Source organism: Sapajus apella, unplaced genomic scaffold (assembly GCF_009761245.1).
Source record: "Sapajus apella isolate SASKATOON/1434 unplaced genomic scaffold, GSC_monkey_1.0 scaffold70, whole genome shotgun sequence".
NCBI classification, from domain to species: Eukaryota; Metazoa; Chordata; class Mammalia; order Primates; family Cebidae; genus Sapajus; species Sapajus apella.
In genome coordinates this window covers 1,316,173-1,336,773 of record NW_022437010.1, presented here as the reverse complement: position 1 = coordinate 1,336,773, position 20,601 = coordinate 1,316,173, and the positions used below count along the sequence as shown (strand labels likewise).

At 44.0% G+C, this 20,601-nt stretch overlaps 1 pseudogene; it reads right to left on the bottom strand.

The window, feature by feature from the left end:
- Positions 1-2,914: 2,914 nt before the first annotated feature.
- Positions 2,915-19,792, bottom strand: LOC116531387 (annotated as a pseudogene).
- Between the last annotated feature and the right edge of the window lie 809 nt (positions 19,793-20,601).

Genomic DNA, 20,601 nt, shown 5'->3' with positions numbered 1-20,601 from the left:
TAAAACCCACTGTATAAAACTTTATCCACAGCCAGGCATGGTGGTTCATGCCTATAATCCCAGCACTTTGGGAGGCTGAGGCGGGTAGATCATGAGGTCGAGAAATCAAGACCATCCTGGCCAACATGGTGAAACCCCTGTCTCTGCGTCTCCTGCTGATCAACAGAAACCAACACAGTAGCACATTCTTCTAAGGGAGGTAACCTCAGTCTTTTCTCATTAGAAACTAATTATCATGGTACTCACCTTGTTAGATGATGATGATAATACAGCTTGCTGACTAGGAGAGCAAGGGTCTCACTAGGAGACCACAGTGTTTGCCTCTCCTGTAAGAGGGAAGCTATTGGCTATTAAAACTCCCTTGGAAATTGTTCAGCAATCAACCCTCTGATAAAAGTTGATATGTTGGAGAATTGTTATGATGAGGTACCATGATCATGTTTTCTGAATCAAAAACTGAGACTTGACTGGGCACAGTGACTCACGTCTGTAATCCCAACACTTTGGGAGGCCAAGAAGGGAGGATCACTTGCGACCAGGAGTTTGAGACCAGCCTGGCCAACTAGTAAAATCCTGTTTCCACTAAAAATACAAAAAAATTAGCCAGGTGTGAAGGCACATGCCTGTAATCCCAGCTACTCAGGAGGCTGAGGCACGAGAATTGCTTAAACCCAGGAGGCAGAGGTTGCAGTGAGCTGAGATGGCACCACTGCACTCCAGCGTGGGTGATAGAGCAAGACTCTGTCTCAAAACATAACAAAGCTGGGACATGAGTTGTTTTGTTTTGTTTTAACAGTCTCAAAGAAGCATTCAAGGGAAGAAGTTGCAACTGTCTGTCTCAGATCATCAAGAAACTAGAATTTCCAAGGGTGACATATAGAAAAATCAAGCATGTATTAATTCTTTAACTCACTCGTCCCATGAGAAAGGCCCTAAAAGGAAAACCTAACAAGCAAAAATTAAATTCAAATACAGTTTCTACCAGTAGAAACTGCAAACTGACTAGAAAAGATTGGGCACACAGATAATAAAACAGATAGCCATGGTGAGGGGTACCATGATAATTAGTTCTAGAAATAAAACTAGGGAAAGATCAATAGATACTGGAATATTCATGGACGAGGTTATGGATTGGAAGGAATCTTTTAAAATGAGCACAGTTTAAAAAAAAAAGAAAAAGAAAATGAGCACAGTTTGCACATGCAAAGAAAAAAGGAAAAGGCACACCAGAGATGCTGTGGGGGTCTGCCATGCTTCCACCACATGGAAGCCCCCTTGTAGAGCAACAGCTAAAGATGCTGTTACTAGACCCCATCACTGAGGAGTGGATGAGGAGGGGAGATTTTCCTCACTGTCAGCACAAGTTGAAACAACCCCACTGCCCTCTGCCAGAGGTGGGGAAATTGGGCTCATCATCGTCTATCTATGTTTCCCAAGGCTCTGAGTAGTTCATCCGTCATGAACCCAAACTCCCCCAACAGGTCTTGGCGATGTGATTCATGTCATTTCTGATTCATCCAGGGATGATGTCTATTGTTTCCATTTCTCCCATGGTACTCAGTCCTATAACAATACACTTGGGAAGTTTTCCTCTTTGTGTTACCAAAACCCCTGTTGTTCGCTGCACAGAAAGCCAATGGCAGAAACAACAGTATTGCCCAGGAAAAAAGGCTTTAATTGGATGCTGCAGCCAAGGAGATGGGAGATCAGTCTCCAATCTCTTTCCTTGACCAGCTAAAACTCAGGAAGAAATGTTACAATGTGTAAGGAAACAAGAACTAGGGAGGGACAAGGAAGCAATCATGATAAATAAGGGGTCTGACATCTCATTGTGGTGATCTGCTGAGTTTCAGTTCTTTGATACTTTTTATTTGAGAAGCCTGGGGAGCCACTCCTGAGAAAGGAACTGAGATAAAACAAATTAAGTTTCAAGCTTTAGGACAAGAAGGATCAATTCCTGTGTTTATCAAAAAAAAAAGAAAGAAAGAAAAAGAAAGAAGAAAGAAAAGAAAAGAAAAGAAAAGAGAGAGAGAGAGAGAGAAAGAGAGAAAGAAAGAAAGAAAGAAAGAGAAAGAAAGAAAGAAAGAAAAAGAAAGAAGAGAGAAAGAAAGAAAGAAAGAAAGAAAGAAAGAAAGAAAGAAAGAAAGAAAGAAAGAAAAAGAAAAAGAAAAGAAAGAGAAAAATCTATGGGACTATTGGGTGCCTACAAGAGTATGACACGTTCTACCGGTCAAGGATCAAGTGCAGAATGATGCCTTCATTGATCGCTGTTATCTTGTCTTTTAAGGCAGGAAGCTACTTCAAGGACTATTCTTCAGCGGTTCAGGCTTTTCGATTACCTTCTGCATACGAAAGACTTTACATCTTTTAGAACATGAAGAGGCAAAGACAGAAAATATCTGGTGTTTCAGTGGGACATTGAAAGTTCATATTCACACTCAAAGAATCTGGTCCATTTTACTGGTTCCTTGATTTCATTTTTCTAGTGATTTTTAGATCAAGGCTCTTGACAAAGCTTTAAGATAATGATTTACTGGTAGATCCTAACCACCCCCCCACCCCCACCCCCCCTGCCAATCTGGTGTTTTGTTGTTTTTTTTCACAGCAGAGACAACTCAACGTTTATTTGTGTGCCTGTCTTCCTACATGTATTTCAAAGCTTTTCAAAGCAAGACCCCAGAAATCTCCAGATTCAATTATGTCTCTGGGTTTGGTCCATTGCTACAGGAGATTTAGGGAGCCTTGTATAAATGCTCGAGTTACTCATTTACCAACATTAAACCCTAGGACAGAAGATGCAACAAAGCAGGACCTTTTCCTGCTTCGAATAATCTACTGTCTTTTCTTTGAACCCTCCTTTCCGTTTCTTTTTTTGGGGGTGGTTGGAAGCTGGAAGTTGATTTTTAACGATAAACTACAATGGAGGGAGGGCAGAGGGACTAAGCCAAGTTGTCTGGGGTGCTGTGATGGCGGTGGGCTGGCTACCCAAAGTGCTGCTGTTCTTAGTGGCCGCCTTGCTGGTGAGGTCCTTGGCCTCCTGGGCTGTCTCAACAAGCGCTGTGGAAGGGGCCTCGCCTTGCAACTTCACCAAGATCTGTTCAAAACCCGTCATGGTCTTGGTCACATTGCTTTTGGATGGGGCAAGACCAAATTCCTGGACAGCCCTGGAGACACCAAATAAGCTAGAGAAGACCCAGGCTTCCCGGCGGATTTCGGTCCAGCCCATTGTCAGACTTCACACAGTAAACATGTCGTTCCTCCACCACCATCGACCGGGCGTGGTTGACTTTCCAGGTGAAGGTGGTCATGGTCTGATTCTGTGGGTCCACAGCAGAGTCCTCCAGGATGTACACCAGTGAGCAGCACTGCGGGAAACAGTCGCTCGGCCCAACAGGGCCTCCGGTTGGTCTTGGTCAGGAGTCGCCGGAACAGCAGTTTCCGGTCACGTGTCACCTCCCGGTGTACTGCGTCTTCCGGCCGGAAAATGTTTGCTATAGAAATTAGGGTACCGCTGCCACAAGGCGGCGAACGCTCAGTCCCAGGAAATACTTCATTATTGTCCTCAGCACCCTCTCAGCATCTGGAGTGCGCGGCCTGGGAGGCGCACAGGGCGGGCAGACGCTTGGCGCACACCAGCCGCCAGGCTCCTAGCTCAGTCACCCCCGCACCGCGCCCGTCGCCGTGAGTTCTCCGGCCGACCCTTTCCGTTTTTGAAGATAAAAGAGGAAATTATCTTCTCTGAAGATACCTAATAATAATTCCCCCAAAAACAAAAACACACGCTTCCCCTGCACTGTGCCTTCAGATATTCTGGATCTAGTTCAGCTGGTGGATGAGCTGACTGGTGCGTTCACACTGACAGCCAGGTGAACCCATCTCCTTGAGGAGAAGTGGAAAGACTGCAGGAACCACGAGATCTCGTGGAAATCTTTCCCTGGGAAGGCAATTTCATGAATGAGGTCTTCCAAGCAAATGACACCAAACTTCCCAGGTGCTCCTCAATCGCTGTGCTGTCAGAGGGACAGACATGTTGTCGGGGTTTCAAAATGAGTTCCCGGACAGACTTCACATTTGGAAATCTCTTGGTCACATAAGGTTCCACTATATGCAGCATTTTTAGGTTCTGAGGGCGACTTTTATAAAAACGCCACTAAAAATTTTCTTCCGGCGAAGTCTTGCAATGGTTCTCTGCACCAGTAAACTCACCCCTTAATCCTTCTGATGAGTACAGCAAAGGCCAAGGAGCCTATGATTTCAGCAGTTTGGGAGGCCAAGGCGGGCAGATCACCTGAGGTCCGGAGTTCGAGAGCAGCTCGGCCACCATGGTGAAACGCCATCTCTACTAAAAATACAAAAATTAGGCAGGCATGGTGGCATGCGCCTGTAATCCCAGCTACTGGGGAGGCTGAGGCAGGAGAATTGCTTAAATCCGGGTGGTGGAGGTTGCAGTGAGCCAAGATCCTGCCACTGCACTCCAGCCTGTGCAAAAAGTGAGACTCTGTATCAAAAAAAAAAAAAAAAAAAAAAGCCAAGGTATGTTTATCTGACAATTCCAAGGCATTAGGTTTCACTTCTAGTCAAGGTGAGACGCAGCTTGTCACGTTTCTGCCGCCAGGAATCATGTAGCAATGACATTTCCAGTCGCTTAAACCTGAGTCCTTTTCCTTTCCTCTGCTCTTTCTTTGCCAAAAAGTGCCTGATTTGCCTGACTGTCTTTGAGGGCTTGATAAGCCTTCCTCTTTTTCAGGAGATTTTCTGGAACCAAAGGGATTTTTTTTCTCTTGCTCCACCATCTTTCTAGTGTATCTGGTGGTTTTTCAAAGAAGTTACTGCCATCATACCCCAAAGAGTGACAGTTGTGGTCAAAAGTATTTTTTATAAGGAAAACACTGAGATCTGTTTTGTGGCTTAAAGAAGTCAGTTGTAATGATGAAACAATAAGGCAACAAATTTCCATCAGAAGGTCAGGTGGTAACCTTTGAGGAATACTGCAGATTACATGAGATTCTGGAAGCTCAACTCAAAATATAGTTTGGGTGTTTACCAAAGTTGACATTCTGAACATTTTAGATCAGCCCATTTGACATCATTCATTGGCAAAATAATTTTTTTTTTTTTTTTTTGGAGATGGAGTTTCGCTCTTGTTGCCCAGGAGGGAGTACAATGGTGCAATCTCAGCTCATCACAACCTCCGCCTCCCAGGTTCAAGCGATTGTCCTGCCTCAGCCTCCTGAGTAGCTGGGATTACAGGCATGCACCACCACACATTTTGTATTCTTAGTAGAGATGGGGGTTTCTCCATGTTGGTCAGGCTGGTCTCAAACTCTCAACCTCAGGTGATCTGCCCAACTTGGCCTCCCAAAGTGCTGGGATTACAAGTGTGAGCCACCGCTCCCGGCCATCATTGGCAAAATTTTAGAAGAGTCAACACAGGGTGAAAAAAAAAACTTGGGGACAGAGGGAAAAGAAGATGAGATTGCAACTCAGTAAGGGCCCACTAAGAACACCTAAGAGAAGACTACATTCACTTCCTTTTTGCAAAGGATTACCAGCCTAAAGAATGTTTTCATAGCAATATCTTGACTTTTTAAAACCTTTTTAATAAAATCCATTTTATTCCTGTGGCATTGGTGAAGAATTACAAGCTGGATGATAACATAGTTCTAGGCGAGTCAAACTTCAATGAACAACTTACCCAGGAATACTTACTTCCTATAGGTAGATTGTCCTTGGAAGTACACAAGAGACCCTCAGCCTTCATCAGTTGGCTAAGGGTTGCTGCCAGGCTCAATTTCTTCTTGATTCAGCATTATTGACCAAGAAGAGGCTCAACATTCTTATTCAGAAAGTCTCAACATTTATATAGGTTGTCTCTGCTACCCCATTCAGAGATGCTCTCATCTCATAAGATGAATTTGACATAAAAATGCCTCCATTTCTCCACAACTTAGATCCTATGCTGTTGATAACTATGACCTTGAATAGGACAGAAGCATGCTACACTGACAACATGAAACACTGATCCGTATAAGTGTATGCTTATTTTAACAATATTTTATTTTATTTTATTTTATTGAGGCAGAGTTTCGTTCTTGTTGCCCAGGCTGTGCATGCAATGGCTCGATCTCAACTCACAGCAACCTCCACTACCCGGGTTCAAGCTATTCTCCTGCCTCAGCCTCCGGAGCAGCCGGGATTACAGGCATGCACCACCACGCCCACTTAATTCTGTACGCTTAGAAGAGACGGGGATTTCTCCATGTTGGTCAGGCTAGTCTTGAACTCCCGACCTCAGGTGATCTGCCCACCTCAGCCTCCCAAAGTGCTGGGATTACAGGCGTGAGCCACCATGCCTGACCAACAATATATTATTTGTATACATTCCATTTATCAGGGATGCCAGTAGCTTTTTCTTCATATAGTTGTCATTGTTGGGAGACAGGCGGCACACACTAGATACTCTGCAAACAGTTGTTGGAGGAACAGACAAATGGAACATTGCTTGTGCTTCTAGAGTTCTTTGTTCAAGTTGATTTTTGCAAATATCTGAATTTGGAGGAGGGCTGTTGTCCTAACAGATCCAAGGAGAACTGTGGGTAGGAATTTTTGAGGGCTTGTACTCCAATCACATTTAGCTTTAATAGGAATTGTGCACTGAAACTCTAGGAGATGCTTTGAAAATCTCTAAGAATACATATTAACGAATTCAACAGCTAGCTCTCCAGTCATTTTGCTGATATATTAAAAGGCAACATTTTTATTAATTTATAAGTGCTGTCTTACCAGTTCTAGGCAATAAGGAAGTTTACAAGGGCAGTCAGGATCTGAACAAAGAATAAATAGAAAGATAGTCTGAAATTGGCAATGCTGTCAGGAAATTGGTGGGTACTAAATGAATTGGGGGTGATGGCCCCAGTGTGGAACATTGAGGATCAAGTGACCCGGCATAATGTAGATGCCAAGACTGCAAAAATTGACACACGATCCTGACAGAAAATAATTGGTACTTATTTGCATATAATTTCTTATATGTTTTATGAGTTAATTGAGGTCAAAATGAACATAAATTCCCCTTGGCCCATGTATTTTCATCTTATGCAACCGCAGTCCCCACCAGCCTTTGCTGAAGGAGGTCAGGCTAACCCATTCAGAAAAACAAGAAAAAAAAAAATCCCTGCATAGCGCAACCTAAGGCAGTGGCTCTCTTAAATTCATCCTGCAGCACTGCCAAAGGTCTCAATCCATCATCTCCAGCCTCACCTTCCTCTTCTCATTGCCGTCTTAACATTAAAGTGCCAGACAGGCTGTTCACACTCAAGCAAATGGTTTCCTTTACTCCTCATCACAATCCTCATTCTGCAGATGATGAATCTGAAATACAGAGAGGTTTAGTACCAAGGGCAAGTCACCCAGCTGCTAACAGGAATTCCAATCCAAACAACCAGCTTCGAAGCCAGTGCTTTTAATTAAACCCCATGCTCTCTTGAACCATTCCTCCATAAATCAGAAAACCTCTAGCCCACCAGAATCGCATGGCTATCAAACATCAGGATGCCCATCTCCCTCTGAGCACCCCACCAAACCATAAAGACTCCTCGGTATCATGGAGACATGAAAGGCCAACCCATTCCCAGTCATCCTTCTCCATGCCACCAATCCCAAGAGGCTACTTGGGTTTGGAAGCTTCAGTCGCAGGCCACCCCAGTTTCCATGAATTTGTTTCCATGGATCTTCCCATACAAGAAGCAGTGTTCTAGGCATTCTCAGCCTTGGCTGGCATATTTCTTCTACAACTTATGAGTCCTGAAGTACAGACACCTAGGAAGTAAGCGTAATTCTGACACTGAGATGGAAGGTGATCTTGACGAAGGCCTCACTTTCCTTTCTCCTTAACCATGAAGGAGAATCTATATTCGTGAGTTTCCATGCTAGAGGAATTTTGAATCTAAAATGATGGAAAAATATTTTTTCTAGCAGGAAAAAAAAAAAAAAAAGACAAGGTGAAGAACAATGTGTATAATAGATTTCTATTATGAAGAAGAAGATAGAAAGCTATAACCTGTACAATCATGTGACACAAAATGACGTTTCAGTGACAGACTGCGTATACCATGGCAGTCCCATGAGATTATCATGGAGCTGAAAAATTCCTATTGCCTAGTGACGTTGTTGTCATTGCAATGTCTTAGTGCAATGCATTACTCACCTGTTTGTGGTGATGCTGGTGTAAACAAACCCACTTCACTGCCAGTCATGTGAAAGTAGAGCACATGCAATTATAAGTATGACTCATAACACTCGATAGCAATAATAAATGACCATATTACTGGCTTATGTAGTTACCGTACCATACTTTTTATCGTCATTTTAGAATGTACCTTTCTACTCACATTTTTTAAAGGCAACTGTGGAACAGCCCAGGCAGTTCTTTCAGGAGGTATTCCAGAAGAAGACACTGTTACCGCAAGAAATGACAGCTCCATGTGTGACTGCCCCTGAAACCTTCCAGTGGGGCAAGATGTGGAGGCAGAAGATACTGACATTGATGATCCTGGCCCTGTGTAGACCTAGATGTGTGAGTTTGTGTCTTAAGGTTTTTAACAATGTTTTAAAAGGGAGAAAAAAGTAAATAATTATAAAAACAGAAAAAAACTTACAGAATAAGAATATACTGTACAGCTGTACAATATGTTTTTTAAGCTAAGTATTATTACAAAGAGACCAAAAGGTTAAAAAAGCTTTTTTAGTTTGTATAGTAAAAAAATTACAGTAAGGCCAGGTGCAGTGACGGACGCCTATAATCCCAGCACACTGGGAGGCCAAGGTGGGAGAATTGCTTGAGGTCAGGAGTTCGAGACCAACCTGGGCAACATGGTGAAACCCTGTATCTACAAAAAATACAAAAATTAGCTGGGCATGGTGGCACAAGTCCATGGTCCCAGCTATTCCAGAGCTGAGGTGGGAGGATCACTTGAACCTGAGAGTTAGAGGCTATAGTGAGCTGTGTTTGCACCACTGTGTTCCAGCCTGGGTGATAAAGTGAGACCCTGTCTCAATAAATAAATAAATAGGCAGATAAAGGATGAACTAAGAGAAATTTTTGACTGTATAATGTTTTATGTATTTTTATTTTTGACCCATGTGAATACATTATCTATTGAAAAACTAACACATTGATTTTTAAATTAAATATATATATATATATATATGCTGTATATAACTATGAGAGGTACTAACATTGATTGCCTCTGAACAGAGAAACCCAAAGATAGAAAAATGATGTATTTGTTTCTTACAGCTGCCATAACCAAGTGCCACAAATCATGTGACTAAAAACAACAGAAATTTAGGCTGGAGGCAGTGTTGACTCATATCTATAATCCCAGTTCTTTGGAAGGCCAAGACAAGAGGCTAACTTGAGGCCAGGAGTTCAAGACCAGCTTGGGCAACATGACAGGGCTCCATCTCTACAAAATTAAAAAATAGAAAAATTAGTCAGGCATAATGGCATGCACCTGTAGACCCAGCTACTTGGGAGGCTGAGAAGGGAGGATCGATTCAGCTCAGGAGCTCAAAAGCATAGTGAGGCTGGGCCTAGGGGCTCATGACTGTAATCCCAGCACTTTGGGAGGCCAAAGAGGGAGGATCACCTGAGGTTAGGAGTTCAAGACCAGCCTGGCCAACATGGTGAAACCTGGTCTCTACTAAAAATATAAAAATTAGCTGGGCGTGTTGTAGGCACCTTAATCCCAGCTACTTGGGAGGCTGATGCAAGAGAATCACTTAAACCCAGGAGGTGGAGGTTGCAGTGAGCCGAGATCATGCCATTACATTCCAGCCTGGGAGACAAAAGCGAAACTCTGTCTCAAAAAAAAAAAAAAGTGCAGTGAGCTATGATCCCACCCCTGCACTCCAGCCTCGGCAACAGAGCAAGACCCTGTCTCTAAACAACAACAAAAAAAGGAATTTATTATTTTATTATTTTACAGTTTTAGAGCCTAGAAAAGCAAAACCAAGGTGTCATGCTCCCTCTAAAACTCTGCGTGGAATCCCTCTTTGGCTCTTTCTGACTTCTGGTGGTGGTGCTGGCAGTCCTTGGGGATCCTCGGCGTGCAGATGCGTCGCTCCACTCACTGCCTCTGTCTTTACAGGTGTTCTTCCTGTCTGTGTCTGTGTCCAGACTTCCCTCTTCCTTCCTATAAGGACGCTGGTCATATTGTATCAAGGGTCCCCTGACTCATGACCCCAGCTTAACTAATTAGATCTGCGACAACCCAATTTCCAAATCAGGTGCATTCAGAGGCACTAGGGGTTAGGACTTCAACATATCTTTTTGAGGGAGGCCATTCAACTGGTAATAAACAGGATGGGGAAATTTTTTGTAGTGTTTACTTTCATACTGTTTTGTTTTTTCTTGCCATGTGCAAAAAAGAAATGCATAACATTAAAAATTTTAAAAGATGCCTGGTGCGGTGGCTCACGCCTGTAATCCTAGCACTTTGGGAGGTCAAGGCAGGTGGATCACCTGAGGTCAGGAGTTCAAGACCAGCCTGGTCAACATGGCGAAACCCCATCTCTACTAAAAGTACAAAAAATTAGCCAGGCGTGGTGGCAGGCACCTGTAATCCCAGCTACTTGGGAGGCTGAGGCAGGAGAATCACTGGAACGCAGGAGATGGAGGTTGGAGTGTTCATTGCACACTCCAGCCAGGGAGACAGAGTGACTCTCCGTTTCAAAAAAAAAAATTCAAAAGACTCCTGTCACAAATTAGTGCATGGTTGGAAAAGGGATATTCTGTGTTCAGACTGTAGTCTGAAATCTTATTGTATGAAAATTCTGTCTGCACTTGGGTGTGCTTGCTTTGGGGTTGATTTTACTTTTAGAATGTTCCCAGCATACAAAAGAAAAGTAAAAAATATACAAGATAAGTATATGCATGTCATGCCCTAATTTTTTTATTACTTTGGGACAGCCATAGTGGGATCCCACTGACACAGAGTCACTTTTACGCAACTGGCCCAAAGCATACTTCGTTTTGGGTTTAGTTTCTCTCCAGTGAATATAGGAAGGAGCAAATATGTCTCACCCAGGATTCCCCTCCCCAGCATTTATTAATTACTCAATAAAACCTAATGGTGCCATCATTAATTCAGAAGATACCCATTCACCTTGAGAGCCATGGGAAATTTCAGGGCGAAAAAGCCATCATCCACGATGCAGCTGATATTTCGACTGCAAAATACTGGAGGATTTGCTTTGCCAGAATGAAAAAACAGTTAAAGTGTTTGCTGGCAAAAATTCAGAGTTTTGGGGGGTTTCAGGGAAGTGGGAAGGCTGCTGAGGACTCTGCTAACAGAAAACCCAACATGAAAACTCAGCACAATGTCTTCACTGACAAAGAAATTCAATACTTGATTTTTTTTTAAAGACCTATTGGCCGATTGAGGTGGCTCATGCCTATAATCCCAGCATTTTGGGAGGCCAAGGCAGGTGGATCACCTGAGGTCAAGAGATTGAAGACCATCCTGCCCAACATGGTGAAACCACATCTCTACTAAAAATACAAAAATTATCTGGGTGTGGTGGTGCGCCTGTAGTCCCAACTACCTGGGAGGCTGAGGCAGGAGAATCACCTGAACACAGGAGGCGGAGATTGCAGTGAGCCAAGATCATAACACTGCACTCCAGCCTGGTAACAGAGCGAGACTCCATCTCAAAATAAAATAAAATAAAATAAAATAAAAATGAGAAAGGTCTATTGAATTGAAAAATCAGGAAACCGAATTTAGTCACTGCTTTTTAAAAACACGTTTTTCTCTCTAAACAAACTGATTTCCAAATCTCCTTTGATGACTGTCTCTTGTTTAACATTTTCCCAGCCAAGAATAGTTACTTTAGATGCAAGATCCCCTGCCAATCACTATGGAGAACACAGATATATGTAAAGCATAGGCCCTACCCTCAATAAACTTGTCATCCCACTCAGTAAAGGAAACAGACGTAAACAACTAACCCAACACAAAACAGAATGAGACTACTCCCCATGCCTTATTAAACAGGGCCTCATTGTAGTGAAGCATGAACATTACATTTATTAACTTTATTATAAAGATAAAGGATATTGGATAAGTAATGATGATACCAGGATCATAGCAGCAGGAGTCAAACAGAGTTAAAGCAGGGTTCAATAAAGTTACAAGAAAGATTCGATAAAAAGTCAGGAGCAGAGACAATTTCTTCTGACTGCGGAGATTAGAGATGAATTTGTAAGCTGGGATTTAGAGGATAAGAAAGTTTTTTTTCCATTTTCTGAGTGAGAGGAATGGCATTCTAGGCTGAGCAAAGGTCAGAAGGTGTCCTATAAGTTCCTGACATATTCAAGGCAAAGCAGGAAGACTGGAGCAGCCAAAACATAGGGTGTTTGCAGGCATTTAATGGAACAAAATTCTAGAAGGGCAGTTTGGGGTGGGAATGGGAAAGAGCTTACCTGCCAGGCTAAGAGGAAGTTAATTTTTACAAAAGAGGGACTGCTGCAGTTTTTTGAGGAGGCAATTGATGTAAGTGGACCCATGTTTAGGAATATAATTCTAGGCTACAATGAAACACTCAGCATTAACCCAGTGTGGCCGGTGGACTGGAGTGAAGAATACCTGGATATGAGGCTCTCAGAGGGAAGGTCTTCGTGTTAGTTCATTCCCAGCCTGATGATAAAACCACCTTTACGTTGTCAAAGCACTCTGCAGTTTTATGGTAGTCTATTTCACCTAATCTACCCAAAATCCGTATGGGTTATGTGTGTGTGTGTATCATATATAATATATGTATATATTACAATGGTCATTTTACAGATGAAGAATTGGAAATATACCCATTGTAAGTGGCTCACCCACAGCCCAAAACTGCCAATTCCTCAGCATCCAAACCCACTCCTCTTTCCACTAAACCACAGACAACTCCAAGCATACCTATCTTTAGAGTGGGGTTATTTCCTTGAAGAGATCTAATGTCGTAGATAAAAAGATAGAAATATTTGGGAGTTTAAAAATGAGTTTCCTTTAAGATTTAGAGCGAAGCAAATGTTAGCAGTCAACTTTTAAACTTTTGGAAATGGTGTCATTAAAGGAGTAACAGCCACAATAACAAGACTACAATAAAACAGTCAATACTCATATGGTGTGAATGAGAAGAATTGTTTGTTACATTCGCTCAGGAATGTGGGTCAACCTTCTCATGCTTCCCCTACAGCCTTGTCTGAAGCATTAACAAATGGCTTTTGTGTCCCTGTCTATGTGACTGTGGCATGTAACTGCACAAGCGGCCACTTCACACAAGAAGGGTTTATATATAAAGGTTTATATCAACCCATGGCCCCAGACAGAGCCTTCTGCACCAGATGGATTGAAATGCGATTCCAGAAGTACTGTGTGCTGTTTCCCACCCCCGCCCCCTTAACCCTGTTTGGAGAAGTCACTAACTCCAGCTGACTGCGCTTTGCCCTTTGTTGCAACGAGTCCCAAGCCAGATTTTCTGCCAGCACACCCCCCTGTGTTCACTGACTCCTTAGGACTACCCAGGACGTCTGTGTGGGTGGCAGGGCTTTTTATTTTTTAAACTTTGGTGGAAGGGGGAAAAGGGGGTGCTATTATTCTTTGTACATGAGGCCATTTCAGGTAAAGCTATTTTTGTGACCATTTTCATCCCCTTTTCTCCCTCAGGCCACCTTTCCTCCCCCTCTTCACTCACTTGTTCAGTAATTACGATCATTTCTGCTTCCTCGATTGTTAGAGTCTATTAGCGCATTTTCCAACCTGTCTTATGTTCTACTGTTTAAATGTCTTTATATAGTGAAAAATTCCTTCCAAAGCTGTCTCCAAAATTTCAGATCTTGGGCTCGGCAATTTCTTAGGTTAAGCTTTAGGCAAAATATAGAAGTGGTAATTACAGTTAGCCCAAAGGATAAAAGCTGCAAACCAAAAGAATAAATTACGGACAACCCTGTGTTTTATTGCCTTTCTTTTTATATTTTAGCAGAGACGGGGTTTCACCATGCTGGTCAGTCTGGTCTCGAACTCCTGAGCTCAGGTAATCCACTCGCCTCGGCCTCTGAAAGTGCTAGGATTATAGGTGTGACCCACCATGCCCAGCCTTGGATTTTATTGCTTCCTCTGTGTTTTAAAAGTTGATATCGGGCCAGGCGCGGTGGCTCAAGCCTGTAATCCCAGCACTTTGGGAGGCCGAGGCGGGTGGATCACGAGGTCAAGAGATCGAGACCATCCTGGTCAACACGGTGAAACCCCATCTCTACTAAAAATACAAAAAATTAGCTGGGCATGGTGGCACGTGCCTGTAATCCCAGCTACTCAGGAGGCTGAGGCAGGAGAATCGCCTGAACCCAGGAGGTAGAGGTTGCAGTGAGCCGAGATCGCGCCATTGCACTCCAGCCTGGGTAACGAGAGCGAAACTCCGTCCCAAAAAAAAAAAAAAAGTTGATATCTTAACCTCTGCATAAATAAAAGGAAACATTTGCAAATTCACAATAATTCAACATATTATTAACTTGTAATTAATAATATGGAAATTCATCTGTCCAAAAGCTCACCCTTCTGGGGATGTCAGTATTTTATCTAGAAGCTTGGTTTTGCAGCAGGGAAACTGAGGCCAAATGTTGCTTTCAGTGCTTCTCTAGGGTTAACTAATTTCTTTTTTTTCTTTCTTTCTTTCTTTTTTTTTTTTTGAGATGGAGTTTTGCTCTTATTGCCCAGGCTGAAGTGCAATGGTGCAATCTCAGCTCACCGCCACCTGCACCTCCCAGGTTCAAGCGATTCTCCTGCCTCAGCCTCCTGAGTAGCTGGGATTACAGCCATGCGCCACCATGCCCAGCTAATTTTGTATTTTTAGTAGAGACAGGATTTCTCCATGTTGGTCAGGCTGGTCTCAAACTCCCGACTTCAGGTGATCCGCCCACCTCAGCCTCTCAATGTGCTGGGATTACAGGCATGAACCACCACAGCTGGCAAGTTCACTAATTTCTGAGGGAACTAAAGGGATATTTGAGAATTCATTCTCTATTTTATGAGGCATGGGGTGAGGTATTTCTCTACATCAAGTCATGAATAAGGGGGATTTTTAAATCAATAAAATGATAATTTTTGGACAAAGCAGACAAAGTAGTTGCTGCTTTTTTAACCAACTGGACAAGTCAGCCATGATAGCTAAACTAGTAGTTTTTTGTTTTTGTTTTTTTTTGAGACGGCGTCTCACTAACGCCCAGGCAGAAGAGTGCAGTGGCAAGATCACAGCTCACTGTAGCCTCTGCCTCCTGGTTCCAGCAATTCTCCTGCCTCAGCCTCCCAGGTAGTTGGGATTACAGGCATGCACTACCACGCCCAGCTAAGTTTTGTATTTTTAGTAGAGACTAGGTTTGTATTTTTAGTAGAGACCACCAGGTATTTTTAGTAGAGACCAGGTTTTATATTTTTAGTAGAGACCACCATGTTAGCCAGGCTGGTCTCGAACCACTGACCTCAGGTGATTCGCCCGTCTCGGTCTCCCAAAGTGCTAGAATTACAGGCGTGAGCCACTGTGCCTGGCCTAAACTAGTAGTATTAAACAGTCTCAGCTTGAGTTACTGAGTTAAATTCCCCTGTCTATCCCAACGGTTCTCAATTTCTCACTATTATCGCCCCCTCAATATAAAATCTAACAAGAGAAATTACATACAAAGGAGTCACATTTTGTCAGGTAGGATTAGTCTGAAGGACCACAGACCACTGTAATATCTGGAATTTATCTCCCAGGAACCAATTTTTGCCTGTTTGAAGACAATATCACCCCAGTTAAGGATTCATGCTGTAGCCTAATTCCATATATCAAAATGAGTAACCAATCCAGTCCCACTCTGTGTATAAATCTTTATTGGACCTTACTTCACTGTTCTGTAATTATATTTGTATTAATCGGCCTCCCACCAGGCAATAAAATCCTCAATGGGATTTTTTTTTTTTTTACTTCCTAGAAAAAGCTCACAAGTGTTGAATAAATGAATGAACAGATGAATAAATGAAATATAAAGATTGATTGGCACAATTCAGAAGCCGGAATGTTCTTAATAGCTCTGCCTCTTCACTCCTTGACTAACTGATCCGAGGTTCGAACATTAAAGGCATCTCCAGGTGTTGCCTCAGCCAAGTGACTACTGTGAAAAGACACTAGGTTTCCAAACACCCACAAAGTCTTGCCTACTTTTTGGAGGATGACAGGTGCAGAAGGCAGTGACAGAGACTTGATGTTTGTTTGATGTCTTTGTGACCATTTCTCTACCAGATACAATAGGGTGCAGGAAGTAGTAATTAAGTTGTCTCAAAGCAGCATTGCAAGTTTACTCAGAAAAATGAACACTTAACCTTTCTCACTGTTGTGCCTGGCCTGGTTGCCTAGAGTGATGGCCAACAGCAGGGCTAATGGCCCAGGCAAGGCAGAACAGTGCACCCTGCAATTAGGAGGAAGAATATCCCTAAAAAAGATTGAGAGGGAGATGCCAGAAACCCACTCCTGCCAGACCTTGAGATCCCACAGGATGCAGGGAGACTCAGTGGGAACGGCCAAGTCCTCTCCAACAGTATTTCCTCCATTAAACCAGGAGTCTCTCTCATTCTTAACAGATCCATTACCACTCATGTTCCAAAACAATCATTCAGGTAAAGTTCAATTTCCGTGATTGCTGCTGCAGAGTAGATTATTGTAGGTACTAACAATTACAGATACGAAACCGCGTATGATAATAACAAAAACAACAGTATATTCACGGAGCATTCTAACATTTACAAAGTGTTTTCATAAATAGATGAAATTTTATCTTCACCACACTGTGAATAACGTAGACTAAATGGATATTAACTGCATTTTTTTTTTCCCAGACGAAGTCTCGCTCTGTCGCCAGGCTGGAGTGCAGTGGTACGTGGCGTAATCTCGGCTCACTGCAACCTCCGCCTCCCGGGTTCAAGTGATTCTCCTGCCTCAGCCTCCTGAGTAGCTGGGACTACAGGTGCCCACCACCACACCCAGCTAATTTTTGTGTTTTTAATAGAGGCCACGTTGGCCAGGATGATCTCAATCTCTTGACCTCATGATCTACCCCTCTCGGCCTACCAAAGTGCTGGGATTACAGGCGTGAGCCACCTCGCCCAGCCTTTAACTACATTTTATAGACAAGAAAACTGAGGGCAAATGACTGGAACTCCTAGGGTAGTAGACTCTTCATGCTACTGTAACAGATACCTGAGTTCCAGATGAGACACTTCTGGTTTCTCACTGGTGGACTAAGCCCCATCACTTACCTGCTCTCAGCCTTGTTTCCCTCATCTATCTCAAAGGATTGCTGAGAGTTTAAATGAGGTAAAGCCTATGTGGCACTGAGTGCAATAACTAGCAAAAGATAATGGCTTAAAAAAAACATAAATAAAATAGTTATTAGTATTAATACTTGTATTTTTTATTCCTTATTTGTTAGGAAAGTACTTGTCTTTGGATTACATAAAATATTAAGAAATATGTGCAAATCCAAAATACGTGATTCCAGCAGCTCTCAAGGGAAACAGAAAAATATTCAAATTGTCCTAGCTATTTAAAAATAAATAAATATTTTTGACTCCTGGCCGGGCTCAGTGGCTCATGCCTGTAATCCCAGCACTTTGGGAGGCCAAGGTGGGCGGATCACCTGAGGTCAGGAGTTCGAGACCAGCTTGACCAACATGGAGCCTCTACTAAAAATAGAAAATTAGCCAGGCGTGGTGGCACATGCCTATAATCCCAGCTACTCAGGAGGCTGAGGCAGGAGAACGCCTGAACCCAGGAGGCAGAGGTCGCAGTGACCCAAGATCCCGCCACATATATATATATACACACACACACATTTCACTTGTAACAAAAAAAGCCATAGAAAAATGGTTCCATTAAGGAAATACAAAACATCTTCCTTCCAACCATATTCTTTATATGATTTTCATCAGTAGACTTCACATCTCTCTCCTCAATTCCATTTCATAAAGAAGAATTTGGAGAGTGAAAATTATTTTCCCAAAGTTAGACAGGAGGCCATTTGCCCAGCCATGTAAAATAATAAATCAACTAAAACAGGCCGACTCAAAATATAAGCTTCATAAGAAGATGGGTTTCTGTCTGTTTTGTTTGCTTACTGTACCTCCAGGACCTGGAACAGTTCCTGACATGTAATATGTTATCAGAAAATATTTGGTGAATATTGAAAATACTGAGTGCTTGAGCATCTTAGTTCATCTTCAGATATTATCAAGGAGATTGTTCATTGAGTTATTTAACTTTCTGCTGTTGGTCCATTGAATCATTCACTTATTCAACATACACCTACTATGTACCAAACTCTGGGCTGGGTGCTGGGCATAGAAATGCCAGAAGGCAGCCAGGCGTGGGGGCTAAGGCCACGGCGGGTGGATCACTGAGGTCAGGAGTTCCAGAGCAGCCTGGCCAACGTGGTGAAACCCCATCTCCACTAAAAACACAAAAATTAGCTGGGCATGGTGGCGGGCACCTGTAATCCCAGCTACTCATGAGCCGGAGAATCACTTAAACCTGGGAGGTGGAAGTTGTAGTGATCCAAGATTGCGCCCCTGCACTCCAGCCTGGGAAACTCTCTCCAGAAAGAAAAAAAAAAAAAAAAGGCCACGCACGGTGGCTCATGCCGGAGACCATCCTGGCCAACATGGTGAAACCCTGTCTCTACAGAAAAAAAAAAAAAAAAGAAAAGAAAAAAACTTAGCTGGGCGAGGTGGCGCGCGCCTGTAGTCCTACTGGGGAGGCTGAGGCGGGAGAATCGCTTGAACCCGGGAGACGGAGGTTGCAGTAAGATCGCACCACTGCACTCTAGCCTGGCAATAGCTTGCTATAGGAGCTTACCCTCTAAATAACCCCTCCTCTTCTCCTGGGCATTGCCTTGGGCTCTTCTTTCTGCATAGATTTTGAAGAAGTTTGAGTCTGTAACAAGCTTTCTATTTCAAAAGCAAAGAAACAGGAGCGTTTTGTGATTTTATTTCCACTCTGACCCACCGGTTTCTGCACTTCTACATTTGGGGTGGTGCCGTTGCTGCCACTGTTGTTCCTGTCCAGGGAAACACCCGTGGCCGACCCAGATCGGATACAACGGTGCGGCTCTGGACAGAGCCTCCAACCACATCAGCCATAGGCAGCATTGTTGCTGCCACTGCTGTTATTTTAATTATGATTGTACGTTAACCACCACCTTCCTTCCTCTGCCTCCCTTCAGCGGCAATGATGTATGTTACTTTTTGGTAACTGGATTTCATTAACATTTATGAACTCTCATAAAGTAGTAGAAAAAGCAATTTGTGTGGAAGAATTTTCCACCTCATTAAACAGTGTTCTTTTGGGGGTCAAGCTGATATTTTTTGTTGTTGTTGTTAGATTTTTTTTATAGGTCCTTTGTCCTTCCCTGAGTCCTGGGGGATGAAAAGAGAGCCGTCCACCCAGCGCGAGGCTCGTACGCCCTACAGAGGGCGCTGGGCCCCGCGCGCTTTCCTGGCTGTGCCCGCCGGCTTTCCACCCTCCCCAAGACCCAGGTGCCCACCACGGGTCACTGTGGTCTTTCCTCTTCTTGGCCAAATCCGACTCCCTCGCCGCCTGCGGAGGGCCTCGCCTGGCTAAGGGCAGCCTGCGGCAGGTCCCCGGGCCTCAACACTCCTGCTGTCTGGGGCTTAAGACGACGCTCTGGGCTTTTTCCAGGGCTCAGGGTGCGTGGCATGCTGGCGCCTTTCGCGGCACGGTCCCCTGATAGGCTCTTGTCCTTCGACCCCCCCTTGACACAAGCGCACTGACGCCCTCAACCCAACTCCCCTTGCCTTTGGGGCGGGTTTCAACCCTGGGAAGACAGGCCTGGGGGAAGCGGGAGGAGAGGGCCGAATAGAAGCCCCGGCTCGGTCTTTCCCAGACTGAGGCCCGGTGTTTCCAGCTCAGTTGCATCTTCCAGCCGCGGGCTCCTGGCCCAAACAGAACGTGTTTGCTTTCACACCGGGACGGCAAGTGGAGTCCGCCTCGGTGAGCCCCGGGCTGCGGGCAGTCCCGACGGGTGTTGCCCCTAGACACTCCTCAGCCGTCCACATCTCGAATCCACGGTCCAGCCCTGGGCCCCGGGAAGACTCAGAGGACGCGCTGGATCCCCTGAAAGGGGCTGGGGGGAACAATGCCCGAAAAAGGACCCTCCCCGACCGCTGATCCAGAGGAACTGGGAATGTGGTCACAATTGCGAGGGGCCTTGGTTAGGAACACGCTCCTCTCGCTCCGTCCCAAGTCCAGGCCAATCACCAGCCTGTAACCTCCTCACCCCCCGACCGCCCCCCAGCCCCCACTCCCCCTCGCACACACCCAGGAAATTAAAAAAAAAACAAAAAACAAAAAAAAAACGCCCCTGAGCTTTGACTCTTGGGGTAGGAAAGCGGAAACGCGAGGACTCTGGCCTGCGGGCGCCATAAAAGTAACCAGGAACCCAGTGACAGGTGCTGGGAGAAATTAACATGCAAAGACCAGCTTTTTCTATTCTACATGTGGAAATAT